Source organism: Triplophysa rosa, unplaced genomic scaffold, assembly GCF_024868665.1.
Source record: "Triplophysa rosa unplaced genomic scaffold, Trosa_1v2 scaffold449, whole genome shotgun sequence".
Taxonomy (NCBI): domain Eukaryota; kingdom Metazoa; phylum Chordata; class Actinopteri; order Cypriniformes; family Nemacheilidae; genus Triplophysa; species Triplophysa rosa.
Genome location: NW_026634452.1, coordinates 39,630 through 59,391, shown reverse-complemented (window position 1 = coordinate 59,391; position 19,762 = coordinate 39,630). Strand labels below are relative to the sequence as shown.

At 40.1% G+C, this 19,762-nt stretch overlaps 1 pseudogene; it reads left to right on the top strand.

Annotated features, from left to right (window-relative positions):
- The first annotated feature begins 409 nt into the window (after positions 1-409).
- Positions 410-2,501, top strand: LOC130550854 (uncharacterized; annotated as a pseudogene).
- The last annotated feature ends 17,261 nt before the right edge of the window (positions 2,502-19,762 follow it).

Here is a 19,762-nt window from a genome sequence, read left to right as displayed (position 1 = left end):
TAAAAAGTCATAATTANTATTTTCACATAGATATTTACCCCTCTCACAGAAAATTCCTCAGATTTGCACACCGAGGCACAGCTTACGAATTTCAAACTATTCCATTCGGGCTGTCGTTATCCCCAAGGGTTTTTACCAAGTGCGTGGAAGCAGCTCTGTTCCCGTTGAGGAACAAGGGAATAAGAATATTGTCTTACATAGACGATTATCTCATATGCTCTTCGTCGAGAGAACAAGCAGTGAAAGATGCGGAGATTGTGTTAAATCACCTCTGCAATTTGGGGTTCAAGATCAATATGATAAAGAGCCGACTGGAGCCTTTTCAGCAGACAGATTATCTGGGGCTCAACATAGATTCCCTCTCGTACCGAGTAACATTGACAGAAGAGAGGATCGCGTCTTTCATACAATGCCTCGACCGTTTTCAGATGGGGAAAGTGGTGCCGTACAGACTATGCTTACGAATGGTGGGGCTTATGGCCTCGGTGATTTGTGTAGTGCAGTTGGGGCTGCTCAAGATGAGGGATTTTCAGCGCTGGATCGCGCGTTTGCGTCTGTGCTCTCGGCGGCATCTGGGCCGGCCGGTGAGAATCACTCATGCGTGCGTCAGAGCACTCAGGCACTGGAAAAGCCCCATGACGTTCAGGACGGGGATTCCCTTAGGGATGGTGTCATCGAGAGTTACTATGACAACGGACGCGTCATTGCTGGGGTGGGGAGCGACTTTAATGGGCAGGTCGGTGAACGGCTTGAGGCCTCCGCAGCTGACTCACAAACATATAAATTATTTGGAGTTGATGGCAGTATGGTTAGCGCTGAAACATTTTCTGGGCTTCATCAAAAGCCAGCATGTTCTGGTGAAAACAGACAATACCACAGTGGTGGCTTACATAAATCGACAGGGAGGCACACGCTCTCTACAGTTGCATCAGTTGGCAGAGAGACTAATTGTATGGGCCGATACAAGGCTTTTATCCCTCAGAGTGACTCACGTTTCGGGGATTTTAAACAGGGGAGCGGACTTGCTGTCCAGGGGAAATCCCCTATACGCAGGTGGTGTCCCAAATATGGCAGAGATGCGGTCAGGCTGCTGTAGATCTCTTCGCCTCGCAGGAAAACGCTCAATGCCCTCTGTATTTCTCGCTAATGGATGGAAATGCACCGCTGGGTGTGGATGCCTTAGCCCACGCATGGCCAGACGTACTTCTGTATGCTTTCCCTCCGCTGAGTCTAATTTCCCCCACTCTAGCCAGGGTGAGGGAGCAAGGTCTATCGTTAATACTGATAGCTCCGCGCTGGCCGTCCAAACCGTGGGTGGCAGAGATAATTCAACTGTTAGCAGGCCAACCGTGGCCCCTCCCTCTACGGAGGGACCTTCTGTCGCAGGCAGGGGGAGAAATTTACCATCCTCACCCGGACAAGATAGCCCTTTGGGCTTGGCCCGTGAGAGGTGGAATTTGAATGCGGCTGGTCTGCCGTCGGCAGTCATACACACTATTCAGAGTGCAAGAGCCCCCTCTACTCGCTTACTTTATAGCAATAAATGGCGAGTCTTTGAGGAGTGGTGTGAGCGGAGTCATATAGTCCATTTTCAGTGCGCTGTAAGAGATATTTTGTGCTTCCTACAGGATCTGCTAGATAAAGGGAGAGCTTTCTCTACCATTAAAGTGTATGTAGCAGCTATTTCAGCGTGTCATGTGGGTTTTGGTGAAAAATCGGCCGGACAGCACCCGTTAATAAGCCGATTTATGAAAGGGGCACGCCGTAAACGACCGGCGTCTAGGCGAATGGTTCCGTTATGGGATGTAACTATTGTCTTAGAAGCCCTTTGTCATCACCCTTTCAAGCCATTGGAAGGAGTGGGGCTCAAGTATCTTTCTCTTAAAACTGCGCTGCTCATAGCTTTGGTAACCGCCAAGCGTGTGAGTGATTTACATGCTTTATCGGTTAGCCCGTCTTGTTTGCAATTCGCTCCAGGGCTTACTAAGGTTGTGCTCTGTCCTAACCCTGCTTTCGTGCCTAAGGTGGTGGACTCAGCGTATAGGTGCCCGTCTACGGAACTGGCAGCTTTTCACCCTCCTCCATTCTCTTCCCCGGAGGAGCAGAAGATGAACTTATTGTGTCCGGTTCGGGCACTACATAGGTATGTAAATAGGACAGCGGGTTTCAGGTCTTGTGACCAGCTATTCGTGTCGTGGGCCACTCCGCTGAGAGGGAAGCCGTTATCGCGTCAACGGCTGTCTCATTGGATCGTGGAGGCTATATCTTTGTCTTATGTTTGCAGGGGCCTGCAGCCGCCTAAGGGCTTGAAAGCCCACTCCACACTGGGTATGGCTACGTCATGGGCTTTACTCAGGGGAGTTTCCGTTGGAGACATTTGCTCGGCGGCAAGTTGGGCCATGCCACACACTTTCGTGCGGTTCTATAGACTGGATGTGTCCGAGCCGTCCTTGGCACACGTAGTGCTGGGAGCCGGTGCGTCGGTACCCATTGAAGGATAATCAAGAAGAGCATTGATATGAGTGCATTCCGGGAGTGGGCTATATCTCCCATAGTGAAACACCGAGCGAAGTTAGAAAAAGAACGATGGGTTACTTAACGTAAACCCGGGTTCTTTGATAACAGAGTGAGTCGTTTCACCAGCACTTCCCTCCTTGCACGGGTACGGGAAGAAATCTTTCTATAATGACGTAAGTAGAGGTCGACCTGACTGATATAGGCAGGGCGGAGCCTGCTCACGGGTCGACCTGTCTGTCAGAGACAGATGTGGTGTCATAGGTGCTTCCGTAGTTAGTCACGCCCAAAGCGATTCCCATAGTGAAACACCTCACTCTGTTATCAAAGAACCCGGGTTTACGTTAAGTAACCCATCGTTTGATGTCTTCCAAATCATAACCGCGAAAGGGAGACGCTAGAATCCGAATCACTGTCGCTTTCTATATCACTCTGACTTTCGCTTTCAACAGCTTCCATTTTCTTTACAAGCTTTGAATCGCAGGTCTTAACACTGTTTTTTCTTTTGCGAGGTATTTTGAACAGTGTACTCTCTGCCTCTGTATCGATGCCAACATTCTCACACACCATATTCATTACAGTCTGCTCGTCTACCTCAATATTGTCCGAATTAGGGACTGTCAGACCTTCCAGGACAATCTTGTCTTCATCAGACCTTGTGGTCTCTGTATTATTAACAGATTCCCCCTCCACGATCATCTCTGACTGAACTGTTTGCGGCTCAGGCGGTTCTGCCGCGATCGCTTCTGACTCGGCTCGGTCCACTGCAGACCGCACCATCTCGTGTGGACCATCTGTGTCATTTGTGTTTTGTGCAGCCAATGATACTTTTTCGGGACAATCTCGGATTAAATGTCCCACCTTACTGCACCCAAAACACTTCATTTTCCCCGTTGCCGCATAGACAACATAATCAAAATCATCAATCCGGTATTTAAACTTGAGGTCCAAATCAACGTCATCTTTTACAATTATGTAAGCAAACCGTCTAAATGAAAAAACGTGTTTTAACAATGGAGATGCACTTCCGATGGGGATTTTTTTAATCGGAGAAACCAACTTGCCGTACCGGGAAAGAGACCGTAGTGATAACAAACTGTCAGCTAATGAACGGAGGAACATTAGACAGAGTCACTTTTTTAGACTGGCGTTGAAAGAGGGAGAACAGTGTACAACAGACAGTTCAACAACAATTTAATCACTCATTAGCTTATTCCCACGTATTTAAAAAGACCACCACAGCAATTATTAATTTTTGAAGCTGACATAATATCTTCCATGCCCAACCAGCTTCCCCCTATAGCAAGACAAACAATCCTCTAACACTCACTGGCGACGCACACCTCACTGCATGACGCCACGTCCGAGTGTATTTTAACACCCGCGAATCCGCCGAGCGCCATGCTTCCCTCAACAGGTAGCACACAGGCCCGGAAGCACACTACTCACCATAGATTAATTTTAAATAAAAACAAACAAACAAAATAAATATTCAAGAAGGAAGAAAGAAAAGAAAACCTAGCTTTAAACACGCTTAATTATGGCTCAGCAACCATAAACTCGCACTAAACAATCAAAGACGCTCAGACTCACCGCACGCTCTCCACACAGGCACTGACTCCACAAACGCTCACACGCCATGCCGCACGCGAGGAGAAGGACAGACGGAGAAGAGCAGAGAGAGAGAGAGAAGAAGAGATGGGACCGAGAGAGAGAGAGAGAGAGAGAGAGAGAGAGAGAGAGAGCAGAGGAGAGAGCGAGAGCAGAAGAGAGAGAGAGAGACAGAGAGAGAGAGCGAGAGAGAGAGAGAGAGAGAGAGAGAGAGAGAGCGAGAGAGAGAGAGAGAGAGAGAGAGAGAGAGAGAGAGAGAGAGAGAGAGAGAGAGAGAGAGAGAGAGAGAGAGAGAGAGAGAGAGAGAGAGAGAGAGAGAGAGAGAGAGAGAGAGAGAGAGAGAGAGAGAGAGAGAGAGGGAGAGAGAGAGAGAGAGAGAGAGAGAGAGAGAGAGAGAGAGAGAGAGAGAGAGAGAGAGAGAGAGAGAGAGAGAGAGAGAGAGAGAGAGAGAGAGAGAGAGAGAGAGAGAGAGAGAGAGAGAGAGAGAGAGAGAGAGAGAGAGAGAGAGAGAGAGAGAGAGAGAGAGAGAGAGAGAGAGAGAGAGAGAGAGAGAGAGAGAGAGAGAGGGAGAGAGAGAGAGAGAGAGAGAGAGAGAGAGAGAGAGAGAGAGAGAGAGAGAGAGAGAGAGAGAGAGAGAGAGAGAGAAGAGAGAGAGAGAGAGAGAGAGAGAGACAAGATTTTTCTAATCGCTTTAGAGAATCAGAAACTATTTGGTCCTTCAAAAATTCTGATTCAGTCGAAAAGATCAGATAGAGAAAAAAAACAACCACACATATTTATAAAGGTGTTAACAGAAACTTCACATGAACTCATGAACATTAAGATCTCAGTTACTAAATGGAAATGTTTTCATGATGTTACAGTTTTAGAGTTGATCTGAAACTGTTGATTTTGTAAATGACTGTCAGAGGTAAAATAGCTTTCAGTTTAAGATGTGACAAATAATTCCCGATAGTGAAAATACTTTAATTATCTTGCACGTAGTATTTAAACTCTAAATCTAAATGAAAGTGTTGTTGTCAATGACGCGGAGTGTCCTGAACTGAAGACACACTGAGCATCTCACAACCAACACGAGAGTTGAGAAAATAAAAATCCTATTTACAGATTGTAAATTAAATACCTCATAATATATAAATATCTCATAATTATGACATTTTAGAGTCTGATTTTTTTTATCACATGGCGGAAATGGGCTTCCATAAATAAGCACCAAGGACGAGTGGATTTCTAATTTAGATGTCAACGTTGTGACTGTACCCTTCAAACTTTAATGTGTGTACTGGTAGAGGGTAACAGACAGCCTATTCTTGGTCTTAAGGCTTGTGAAACTTGGGGGCTCATTAAGAGAGTTCATGTGATTAACAGCCAAGCGGTTACACACAGTGACACTTGTGACAAACAAACAGAGATGATAACTGGTGTAAAAGGGATAGTGCAGCATTACCAAGATGTGTTTGAGGGTGTGGGTTGTTAACCAGGGAAACACAAAAAACAGCTAAAAGAAAACCCAGAAGCCGTAATACACCCAGCCCGGAAGGTACCAGTCGCCCTTAAAGAAAGACTGAGATCTGAATTACAATCCTTGATCGAGGAGGGCATATGGAAAGTAGAGGAACCAACTGAGTGGGTAAATTCCTGGGTAATAGTGGGGGAAAAAATGGGGATCTCAGACTTTGCATATACCCGTGAGATTTAAACAAGTGGATTAAAAGATAACATTACAAGTTGCCAACAAAGACCGACATCACAAGCATGATGACAGTTGCACATTACTTCTCAAAACTTGATGCATCATCAGGATTCTATCAGATTTCCCTGGATGACGAAAGTGTTAAGCTGTGTACTTTCAATACGCCCTTCGCTTACCCTTTGGGATCTGTTCAGTGCAACAGCTGTTCAATGGTATGGAAGGCGTGGGAGTATTCTTAGATGACAAAATAATATGGGGAATAACACAAGAACAACACAACAAAAGACTTTGTGAAGTGTTAAAACAAGCAAAGAGGAAAAGACCGAAACCGAACAGACAAAAGTGTGAGTTTGGAGTGACTGAGATCACTTACCTAGGAGATAAGCTGTAAACACGAGCTGTAGTTGACATGCCAGAACCTAAGGATAGAACGGAGTTGCAAAGAGCGTTGGGGTTAGTCAATTACATGATTAAATTCATACGCCACCTATCGACAACCACAAAGGCAATGCGTAGTTTGCTGGAAAAGAATGTCAACTGCTTACGAACAGCCTGATCAAAGACCCAGAGCTCAAATTTTTAGATCAAGAGAAACCGGTCAAAGTGTCGACCGATGCACCCAAAGATGGACTCAGAAACATGATTTGCAGTGGTTCCCTATAGCGTACGCGTCACACACACTGACAGCAGCAGAAAGGAACTACGCAAAGATTGAGAAGTAGACTTTTCATGAAATACGTATATGGAAGGGAAGTGATAGTAGAGACTGATCACAAACCGCTGATTGCAATTTCGAAGAAGGCCCTGGGAGATGCACCACCACATATCCAACGGCTTCTGCTACGCCTACAGAAGTACCATTTGACATTTGAATTTACACCAGGTAAACTCAGTCTGCAAAACACAGATCAAGGAAGCACAGAAAATGTTGTTCAAATTCATGTGGATTGTGTAGTGAACCAAATACCTGTGTCCTAGCAGAAGTGGGCCGATTTTGCAGATGCGACCGCAAGTGAAAGTGTATTGCAAGTAGGGGTGACCCCGAATAGTCAAAATTGGATGCTTCAATAGGAGCAGCCTGAATCGACTACCAATCTCACAGTCGAATCGCAGAGGTGTTATGCAGTGGGGATCATGCCATTTTTGGTTATATGGGCAGTGGCATAGCAGACGGGCATGCACTGCGCCGGCAAAAAGATTATTTATTTTTTAGGGTTTGGTACCGAAACCCCTGGCGCGTATGAGCGCGAGGTCTGGCTATGACCCAGCGCAGGTTCTAGTCTCTCCGCGTCTTCTGTGCTGTGAGACCGCTATAGAAGCAGCTCGTTCCACACACACCCGCAGATGACTCGCAAATTAATGTGTACACCGTTTCCAAACATTTGAACGTGCTGTTTTACCGTTTGTAAAAAATTATACATTATTATCGAGTAGTTTTGAAGATAACAAATCATGTTGGAGATCATACACGAAGGCCACACGGGCATAGAAAAATGTAAACGCCGTGCCCGAGATGTATTGGCCCTGTATGAATAAGGACATTAAGACACAAATACAGCGCTGTGAGATATAAACAAGAAGAACCGCTGATATCACACTTTAAACCTTGTGAGCCGTGGAGGAAAGTAGGAGTAGACTTGTTCCAATTAAACGGAAAAGATTATCTGGCAGTCATGGATTACTATTCTAATTATCCTGAGTTTGCATTATTGTCAGACACCTCCGCAAGGCATGCGATTACGCATTTGAAAACAATCTTCGCAAGGCATGGAATTCCTGTCACTTTGGTCAGTGACAATGGACCTCAATTCAGTGGGTGGACATTCAAAGACTTTGAAAAGCAGTATGGATTTGATCATGTCACGTCAAGTCCACATTATCCACAGTAAAATGGGCTGGCCGAAAAGGCGGTGCAGATTGTGAAACGTCTGCTAAAGAAAGCTGTCGAAGCTGGGGAAGATCCTCATCTTGCTATTCTGAATTACATGTCAACACCTTTGGAGTGCGGGAAGTCTCCAGCAGAACTACTGAAGGACAAAGCTACCCTCGTCTGAACATTTGCTGCAAAAAGGAGACCAATTTGTGCCTAAGAAATCAAGCTCTAATTTCACTTACAACAAAAATGCAAAACCTTTGAGCCAGCTGGAACATAAGGACTTGGTGAGAGTAAGATGTGATGGTAAATGGGGACCAAAAGCTAAGGTTCTGAAAGAGATCATGCCAAGATCTTACATAGTACTCACCGAGTATGGAAACACTCTTCGCAGAAACAGGAGGGATCTGTTGAAAGTTCCAAAAACTGAATTCAGTGTGAATGTTGGGAGCAATTGTACAGTGGCTCCGATAGAGAGGGAAAAAAAGAGTACCCAAAAAACAATCGTTATGTATCAGAATGACAATAATCAATGTCCCAGAATGCGGACAGAGTTGTGAGGCCAAGGAGAGTAACTGTTAAGGATTAAGAGTTAAGGACTCTATAATCAAAAAGGCTTATAGAGGAGTGTTGAATGAGCATATATGTGATTATGTGTATGCAATCCAAACTTAAAAGAAAATAAACAATGTTAAGGGTTATGTAATACATTGTGAATAGTTAAAATGTTGTAGTAATGTTAAGAGTTAATGTTAAAAGAAAGAAAAAAAATGACAACAACATGGAAATGTACAACAACAAAAGTTTAAGTTTGTTTAAAGAAGTTTATTTTGTTATTATATTGAGTACAGATGTTATGGAAAATACTTTTAAAAAAGGGAGATGTACTGATGAGTGTCAGTAGAGGGTACTATTGCTTCAGTAATAGTTGTGTTATGGGCGTAGAATAAAGGCGTTTGTACATTTATGTTTTATTTTTTTATTAACTGAACATTAGAAATTTTACAAACAAAAGTGGCCTGGCACAAAAGAGCAAATGTCGAAATAGACATCAGACAAGCATTACAAAACAAAATAATAATTATCATATACCTTTGTATTGTAAAAACTGCAATTATTAACAGAATAACACAATACAGGAGAAAAATAAAATAATTAAATAAAAATAAAATAAAAAATAACACACACTAGGGGTTCTCCGAAAGTTCCAAATCCTCCACCAAGTTACACAAACAAATAGCATTTCTCTCCTTCATAAACTTGAGTAACAAGAAATACAGACATAAATCTTTGTGAAATATGTAAAAATTGGGAATTGTCTTCAGAAATTTACATTTAAGTAAATATAATTTTCCAAGAATAAGAATTGTGTTAACTAATAAATCATGTGTTTTATCCCTCAAAAACAAACCAAACAAAACATGTTTTTTGTTAACTCAGGAAGATTGTCAAATTTTGGAAATAACCAGTAATGCAAATCCCTCCCAAAAAGCATGAGCAAACTTTGAGTCGAAAAAAGAGATGTTCAGTTGTTTCAATTTCATCAACACAAAATGAGCTACTACATCGACATCTTAAAAATTCTCTAGAAGGATAGATACCGTGAATGATTTTAAAATTGACTTCCTTTACCTTAGGTGGAATTGGAAATTTAAGATATTTAGTTCTCAATTTTTTAATTTCATCGTTTGAAATAAACTGAAAAAAATATTTTTTTAAGAACAAGGATACAGCTCTTTAACAAAAACTTTACGGATTATTGTATTGGGTAAGTTTAAAGTGGTGATCGCAATTCCATTAACCAAAAGCTTTGGAAAACAAGGGATTACATTACTTTGAGACAGACTGTTTGACATCTGGATTATCGGATGGACTGCTCTGACAATGTTGTCATATTGTTTTCGATCATATATGTTGAATTTGGAACAGAAATTCTCATACGAAATTATACATCCAGTATTATCCAATATGTGAAGCACAGACCATATTCCTTTCTCCCACCAGTTTTTGTAAAATGAAGATTTATTTCTAAGAGTTACATATCTGCAGTTAACTAAATTTATGTTGGACTAAAACTATATTTGTAGATCAATTTCCAGTAGATTAACATCTGTTGATGAAAAAGTGAAAATTTAAAAGGGAGTTTTTTGAGGTCATAATCATATAAGGAGGAAATGAATACCTCCCAATTTCCCTAAAATTTGGGAAGGTATATGAAACCAAAAGCTGTTTTCGTTTTTTAAAAAAGATTTTACCCCGTTTATTTTAATAGTTCCATTAATACAGTCAATATCAATGGCTTTTAAACCTCCTTCCTCATATTCTTTGATCATATTTCCTTTTCTAATGTAGTGCGTTTTCCTTTTCCAAATATAATTGAAGTTGGCCTAGTTATAGCTTTTATGGCATTCTTGGGAAGTGAAATTGAGTAAGCTGGGTAAATAAATCTAGAAATGCACTCGATACACAAAATGCACACAAAATATTCGTCCAATAATGGAGATATCTCTTTGAGACCACAGATTCAAGCAAGCTTTGTCTATATTACTCCACATATTGAGATTATTCATTCTAGTGTAGTCCTTTGTAATAAATACCCAAGTATTTGATAGTATCTTTAATTGGGATATTATGAAAGGTTAACAGAGGGGAATTATGAATTGGCATTAATTCAAATTATTAATATTTTAAAAAATATATTTAAAAAAATGGAACTTGGTTCATATTTTTCATAAAGATAGTTGTGTCATCAGCCAAATGGCTGATTATCAACTGTCTGCCTAACACCGTCAACTTTTCATAATCAGAGTTTTTAGAAGGCGTTTGACGATGCATCAGCGTCTGTGGTCTATAAATTATAAAGACATAATTATACAATACAACGTCACTGACGACACTATTTACAAAAGACGATAGTCTACGGATAAAAGACAAAAATATATCGTCACAGATATATCAGATATTAAAGAATATTAACTTACCTTAGCCCTGATTCCGTTGAGAAAGCAGAGTGCCTCGACGAACTCGAGACGAACTCGTGCGTCATGACGTCAGACCATACGTCAGATGCATGATTTAAAACTAAATAGTTAACTTAAAGAGTCAGCTGTTTAAGGTATTTAAAGTTTACAATATTGATTTGAATTCTCAAAAACTTTTCTAAATGCAACTCACACTCACTTTTTGTGCTGTAAATTCGTAATTTAGTTGATTTTTTTGTTGACAACACATATAAAAAGTGAATTCCAAGTATGAATACGTAAACTTAAATATTTCACTCAAATTTAACTATAATTGAATAGCAACTTCAATATATAAATAAATAATTATCTTTTAAAATATGCTTTCAGTGCATTGTTACAATGATTATTTCAAGCATGCCATTAAAATATACCTACAACATGTTTTAAAAAGTAGTATACTTTTACATTTGTACAGAACGTTCACTTAATGTACATTTTTCACAAATATATATATTTTTAAATATACTAAATTGCAATTATTTATAAGTATGTTAAAAGTTTAATTTGTAAATTAAGTAAAAGCATGTTCTGATTGAGAGGAAAGATGATTGGTATGAATTAAAAAAACAACAACACATATTTATTGTATTAAGGGTGTACACACAGAACGTAAATGAAAATGTTTGTCATGATCCTACTGGAGTTCAGCTGATCTGAAATCTGTTGCAAGAGTGGAATGTGTCTTTAATAAATAATGTTTTCATTTCAGGTTTAAATGTGTACAAATTAGTTTCCTGATAGAAATACTTTGACTTATCTTGCTGTCCTCTTGGGTGCGTTTGTGGAAAAAAATTAAATCCGAGTGCAATTTATAACTTGTCTATGATTTAATGCCATAAGGTGACCTGACAGAGTGGTCTTTAAAATCACAACATGTGAAATGCTTTTACATTTACAGGTTTGGCAGACATTTTTATCCAAAACAACTTGCAGTGCATTTAGTCCATACATGGGCAATTCCGGCATTGGTGACAAATAAACTCTCAGAGAATGTATTTGTTACCAAAAAATGCACAAACCTGAAGCAATAATATGCAACAAATAGAGAAGGGAAGGCTCTCATTAAACAAAATAGTTATTATGCTTACATTTTCACCTGCACATTTATTAGGAGTATGTACCATTATGACTGTGACAATTTGAAAGCTGCTTTAAAAAACTTGACCTCATATGAGAATTTAAACTACCAAATGTTGACATCTGTGCTATCAGTATGGAGAAAACCTTTCTTTTTGGTATAAGGTTGACATTTCCATGGACTTGCTCACGTGTCTTTTATCAGTATGGGTGTTTTCTAGGTCAACCATCTAACCCACAACCTTTGCTTTCCTAGCAAAATGCTTTATCAACTAAGCAACATGAATATACACTTATAATAACATTATATTGATATACAATATAACTTTGAATTAACCTGGGCTTGCTTCTGTTTTGGACAATGACTTTACTTTTGTGTCTCGAATCTCGAAATGAATTATAACTCGATTCTGACTGGACAATCGCTTATGGATATATTTGTCATGTTTTTTGCATTTGTCTACATTAGCAATAAGCTATGGCCTATTATATTTTATTAGTAATGTTTTCATCTAGCCACTTTTGTCTTTATTTAAATATTATGGCACCAATTCTCATTCCGTACGCTCTGTACTAACTTGCATCTGAAATAGGCCTAACAGGCTATCTAGTCTCTAAATTAGGGTTGGGCCGATAGACAAAGCCATCGTCCATAGCCGATGGCAGACAGCTCTGAATGTTACCTGTGACGGTTCGGTACGAATACACATACCGTTTCACCCCTATGCAGTTGAACATACAGTAGTTAATACTGAGTGGCTAATTGTATATTCTTGTGTATTTCTACGGAAACAGATCCTGCAGTAGACAGCAATAGACAGTGTAGCAATGAGAGTGACAACAATAAAGAACAGTGTAGAAAACTATAGAAAGTATTGTTAAAATATTAAATTGTTTAAATAAGTCAATGAAAACTGCACCAAACTTTAGTGACAATGCGGCTCTGCAGACCAATTTTATGTCCCCACCAATGTTGTTCAATAGCAAGTATGTAAAGGTCGGAGGTGGAGGTCTGTATCTAGCCTTCCTCAATGGGGTGTCGGTTAGAACACAATGAAACCGATCAGTTCCATAAAAAAGGGGGTTTATTTGACAGCTTCAGCAGTAAAAAGGCTTATGTTTGTATAAATCTCTGTGTGATCTACAAAGGAAAAATGAAGGTATATATTAACAATATGTCTTCAGTATTATTTCAGTTAAATTGAGAGTAAAATAAAGAAACCAACATACAAGCATTAACATTCTTGTATAATACTGCCACCCAGTGGTCAGAGCGGAAAATACGCTTCAAACCGAACCAATAATCAAATGATTTAGACGAGCTGCGCGTTGTCAGAAACATTGCATAAGCTATACATAGCAAGCATATCAGCGACTAATGCTACGTTTATACACTTAAACAGTAGTTGTAAGATATATACTACGGATGGCAAGTAATACCATAATCAACACATTCACGTGGGCTCAGAAGCACGCGATAAATGGCATCAACACGGATAAAAAATAGCTGTTAGTTTAGTTAGAAACAGGATGGCATTCTATACATGCTCTATAAACTACATAACTAATATGTATCTTCTGTTGACTAAAACTCACACAGTCCTGCTAGCACCCACTGCTGAGTCACTCTCTCACAGCCGATGAAGAGAAGACTGACGTAATAAGCGCATGCGCACAGGACTCTAACAAATGTCAAAATCAAACTTACGTCCTTGTCAGCCGGCATCGTGATTCCAACAAATGTTTCACTTTCGTCACGTGACTCTCGCTGCGAATCGCATTGTAAACAAATATAAACAAAGCTAAATGGGCATAAACTCGCACTATACAGATCGGACGCGCCTGACTTTAACTGTGCAGCTGAAGACGCTCAGCTTGGGCAGACCCGCCTGACTTTATAACTATAGAAGACGGGTCTCTGCGCAGCTTGCGCCTAGACGCGCCTCACTTTATAACGTCGCGGTTTGTTTAAAGAAGCCAACGAAGTCATGGTCCATCGCGATGTTTCACTGTAGACGTCGTCCGATGCCAATTTGGTAGACATCGCCCAACCCTACTCTAAATTAACCAACAGGATAGCCACATTTTAGCTCGACATAGAAAAGACGTTCAGGATACAGGATGCTTGCAAACTGAACTCATCGGACCTGTGTTAAATATTACTTTAAAAATGAAGAGAGCAATGAAGCATATTCCTCTTTATAAATAACACTTACCATCAGCGATCAGCAGCAGCGCTGACATTAAAAGAAGGTGAGAGAGGTGCATTTTCAAATAAACAATGTTAACGTTAAACAAAACACGCATTTCTAAACAACATACCGTGAACTACACTACCTTCTCCTGCAATATACCGTGAAACCACTGCATTTCTGTTGCAGAATACCGTGAACTAAACGTTTGTGCGGGCAGAGTAGGAATGGGCGTATCGATCTAAAATGGATAGTATCGATACCAACGTTAGTATACTAGTCTGACGAGATCGATATTATAATTTAAAGCTTTCTAATCTATGCTAAAGTATTGCTTTCGTTTCAATAAAGAGCAGACATGATTCTGAATACGCTGCTCCTTTCACACGTTACTCCTCCTCTGCTCTTCTTTGCTGCTGCTGTTTAGTTCAGTTCAGTTCAGTTAAGTGTCATCACGTGACTATGTGCAGCGTCACCCATAGACATATATTAACTAGACGCCTCATTGTCCACTGGATCGTACGTCAACGCCGCTGCCATATTGGTGAGGGCAAAAGCCGACTACAATGACATACGAGTGAATGGTGGAGCTGCAGTTTTCACGATAAAAACACAACATCGTTTTCATTTCTCAACTAATTTCAATACTTTTCTATTTACGTGGAGTACAGATACGTTTTGGCTTCAGTTAAAGATGGTTATAGACTTGAAAAGTTATTTATTGTCATACGGAACTGTTAAAACGCAGGCTTGCCAAGTAATCATTTAGGCGTAATTATTGTGTACACATCACTAATGTGAAATAATTTAAGGTAGATTAAATGCACATGATCAGAACACCGCTCGTTTACTTTAAAATCTGGACTTTAAAAAAGGTCTGGACCTCAGTCATTTTTCATATTGAAAAATGAAATGTGAAGCTCTGAATGAATATTCATCAGTTTAAAGCTCTTCTGAGTGTCTGCGTTACGTATATAATTCAGTATACAGTTCACAAAATTGCTTATTGTCCATGCCATGGTGTAAAAAATGGATTAATTTCACTTGAAAATTAATCTAGGAGGCTAGCGGCATCATCCGATTGAAAGAGATGTGAGTGCGTGCGTGCGTGGGTGGATGTGCCATCTCTGCACTGCACACCCGTAATAGACCTTGTCGGTACACGATCCGGGATGCCTGCACGATCCGTCCGGGCATGCGCATATTGACGTAGTAGAACACGCGCATGCGCAAATGATAATTCAGTTTTGCGATGATTTACGACACTGCACGATCTGTTCCACGCTTGCGCACCTTTGTACCGCGACTTTCACTACTGTCCACCTCTGGTCTCATGTCATTTGTGTGTGTGCAAACTATGCGTTCTTTCAAGTCATTTCCATTGTCATTTTTAAATACTCTGTAACGTTTCGCCAGACTTGTTTGTGGTTCTTTCTTCATGTAAGTGCAGATAGTCTAGGCGGAAATGCATATTATGTTCCTTATTGTCTTCTGTAAACACCATTGAAGGGATTATTTTCCTCATTTAGATTATATAGATAGATATATTAGCCTATATAGACCCATACTAATACAAAATTACTCTATATAAAGTTAACTAATACTAGCAGCTTTTAATAAAAAAAAACAACACAAACCGTCTTTGACAATACTACTGACCTCAGATCGAAACACAGCAAGTTAAGTAGGACTAATGCCATACAGCAATGAATCGCAAAGGGGAGTATGGAGGAAAAGGTATGTTCATGAAACAACTCCTTTATTATTTTGGATTAGCAACCACATAAACACATCGTAATGCATAGCGTACATTTAAAAACATCAAAATAGACCCGCCCTGAACTGTTAAATGAAAAACACAATGTAGCCTACAAAAACATGCCGCCAGATGTGCCGCCTGGCCGTCAAGCGTTTCATCGCATGCGTGATACCAACAGTGTAGGGAAACCATGACGTGATTTACTACGATCGTGCAGGCATCCCGGATCGTGACCTATTTCACAGCGTGACGTGTACAAACCGGAAGTAGGGTAAACGCTTGTCCTGTCAATGCTCTAGCTCCGTTCACTTCCCTGATAGCACACATACATCTGGTTTACGTCTATTTGACGTCTGCATTTACATCTGCAAGACATCTACAATACATCGTTTGCTCATCTGCAATACGTCTCGGAGATGTCTGCTGTCAGACGTCATATAGACATCTAGAAGATGTCTGTAAGATGTTTATGATTTAGAATGGATGTACAACAGCTCTTTCTAGGATGTTTAGCAGATGTTTTTAAGCAGCAGATCTCCAGATCTTTAACAGACGTATTACAGACGTTCAGACGTCTCCGAGACGTATTGCAGATGAGCAAACTATGTATTTAAGATGTCTTGCAGATGTAAATGCAGACGTCAAATAGACGTAAACCAGATGGATTGTGCTATCTGGGTTCACAGAACAGTTGCGAAGACTAGAAGCAGTTAGGCATGTAGCGCTCCCTTTATGCTGATTTGTCTAACATTTATCAGACCTTGATAATAAATGAATAGCTCAAAAAACAATGTTTTTGTAATGTTTGTTTTCCCTATTTTTACATCTCCCAGTAAACCATGAACAAATCGGAGAACATATGGTGCTGTTGCTTTTGGTAAATAAAATGAATGCCTGTGAGAAAACAAGCTGAATGAATGGATGAATGGTTATGGCAGCAGTGCGGCAGGAAAAAGTTTTTCCCTACTTTCGGTCTCCTTCGCCATTTTGTGAAATAGGCTACGACACACTTCCATACCCGTTTTCACGTAGTGATGATACACTTTAGGAAGTTAATATAGTGAGGAGTTCCGTATAGAACATTTTTGTTTTTATTTTGGCCATGATATTTGATATATCTCACAGCATGCCATTGTCAACTTTAGTCATATAAAAACAAAATTGTTTACAGTGAAAATGCTGGGTGGCTAATGTAACAGATGCCAGTGAGAGAGAGCTGTGCAAGTAAACCTGACTCCCCGATTTCCTCGGTAGAGCACTCGTCTCCCATACCGGACAGACGCTGATTCGTGACCCGGAGCGGGTCGAGTAGGATCAGTTAGTTATTTTGTAAAACCACTAGCCACAGTATCAAGCCCTGTTTATAGGTGTAAATTGATCATTTGTTAACTTTACTATTCATTATCTTTATTAAAGTTGAATGATTTATAGCATTTATTGGTAATATTAGGTATAATTATTGACACCCCACCACGGACCTCACTAATTTTCAAACCCTGCCTACGGCCATGCCAGGATATAATCATTTTCAACTCTTTTCTTCCATGAAACCTCTTCTGTGTGTTCAGGTGGGATGTGAGAGTCCACAGAGCAGTTCAGAGTCACGTCCTCACCAACATACACTGATATGAACTGTCACTGACACCATCAGATGCTCTGAAAAACATTCAAAGCATACAAAGGAGAAAAATTGTTTAAACATGATATGAGGAACGAATGCCTCTCAGAGGAACATCCAGAGGACCTGACGAACCCTTCACTTTAAACCCTAAGAACAAAAACATTGCAGAACTCATGAGAACGTGATTCAACGCTCAATTCCTTCTGATGCAACTAATGGTGCAGATAATAAAAAAAGAGAGAGAACAGTGACAGATCTCATGTGTCCTTATGCTCTTTCTATTCTGTATTTTATACTTTATGATATAAAGATTACAGGAAGGAATCTTGTTTAATGTTGCTATTTAACTTTCTCAATCAGAAACAATAAAATGTACATCAAATCTTGTAGTTTCAACAATCAGAATGTAACAAATTATAGTTTTCTGTGTAATTCAGTTGCATACAGCATTGTTTTTCTTCAGGTTGAGCACAATCTCCTCATTTTAAACATAGAAAAGTTCTACCAGAAAAACTCGGGAGGCAAGATTTATGTGACAATGAACATTTATTTAGACAACTGATCAGCGACAAGGTGCGAATATGGTAAAATATATACGTAGTTCTTTGGCGTAGGCCCCGTCCATAGCTCACATCCGGAGGGTCAAGAATTCCTGCACTTCCTGCCTGAAGATGAAAGCAGGGGCGCAGCCAACCCCTAAGAATTGTAGAGGACTTTGCCTCTGGAGCGGAGCAATTCAAAAGAATTGAAGGAAGAAATTTCTACCCACCGGTTGAAGTTTCTTGAGGTTCCTGAATAACGAGATTAAGAATACATTTTTACTAAGACATCAATCGTAAAATCCACCGAGCCATGAGTGAAGCTATGTAATATCATCATACTCTAGTGAACCTTCATCGTGTGGAAGAAATTTGTGGAAGTGGGAGGCTGTGAGGGAGCGGGAAAGCCATAAAGGGTGGTATGGTTACTATTAGAGGACTATTCGTAATATCCCGTGGGGATTATAACTATGATAAGCCACGATAGGCCACAACATTGAGACAAAGGCCTCGATGGGCCACAACATTGAGACAAAGGCCTCGTTATCAACAGGGTAGAACAATTACCTCGGCTACTAAAGATAGTTTCGCAAAGAGCTTGCCAGATCTGACCCCTTTAATAACCATACCAACAAATACAGAATCGCTCGATGACATGACTAGCAACTTGGGCACTATTTTCTCTAATACATTAGAAGCTGTCGCACCTATGAAGTAAAAAAAGATTAATGAGAAAAACGCAGCACCATGGTACAATAGCACCACTCGCGCCCTTAAAAGAGAAACACGTAAACTGGAGCGCAAATGGAAACAAACCCAATTAGAGTTCTTTAAAATTGCGTGGAAAGAGAGTGCAAACTGTTATAAAAAGGCACTAAAAGCAGCAAAGGCTGAGCACCTCCGTAACCTCATAGAAACTAACAAAAACAATCCAAGGTTTTTATTTAGTACAGTTGCTAAACTAACAAATAAACAGACATCATCTGACCTGGTTATTCCGCCGCACCTTGGTAGCAATGAATTCATGTTTTTTTTACAGAGAAAATCGAAAACATACGAGACAAAATAGTAAAAACTCAAACTCCAAGTCTGTCCTATAAATTAGTACCAACCATCGCCCCAAAAGAAAGGCTACAGTGTTTTTCACCTATAAAACAGGAAGATTTAATTAAACTTATTGCAACATCTAAACCTACAACTTGCTTATTAGACCCCATACCAACTAAATTATTAAAAGAGTTATTACCCGTTGCAATTGAGCCCATTTATAACATTATCAACTCGTCAATTCATCTAGGCCATGTCCCAGGACCCTTTAAGATGGCCGTCAATAAGCCTCTTATCAAGAAACCAAACTTAGCCCCCAACTAGGAAACTATAGACCGATTTCAAATCTCCCTTACCTGTCTAAAATACTAGAAAAAGTAGTGTCACATAACCCCAAAGTTATCATCCCTTCACTGGTTACCCATTAAGTATCGTATTGACTTTAAAGTTATTTTAATTACTTATAAAGCCTTAAACGGTTTAGCCCCTGCCTACATAACAGAGCTTCTATCACATTACAACCCATCACGCTCCCTAAGATCTCAAAACTCCAGACTTTTGATAACACCTAGAATAACTAAATCCACCAAATGGGGTGGAGCTTTCTCATACGTAGCACCTAAACTCTGGAATAGCCTTCTCGATACTATTCGAAGGTCAGACACACTCTACCAATTTAAATCTAGATTAAAGACATCTTTTCAGCAAAGCATTCACTTAATGCAAAATATGCTAAATAAACCACCGGGAGACTCATTTATTAGATATTATTTACTAGAATGATCTTGCTTGTTCTATAAACACCATGCACTG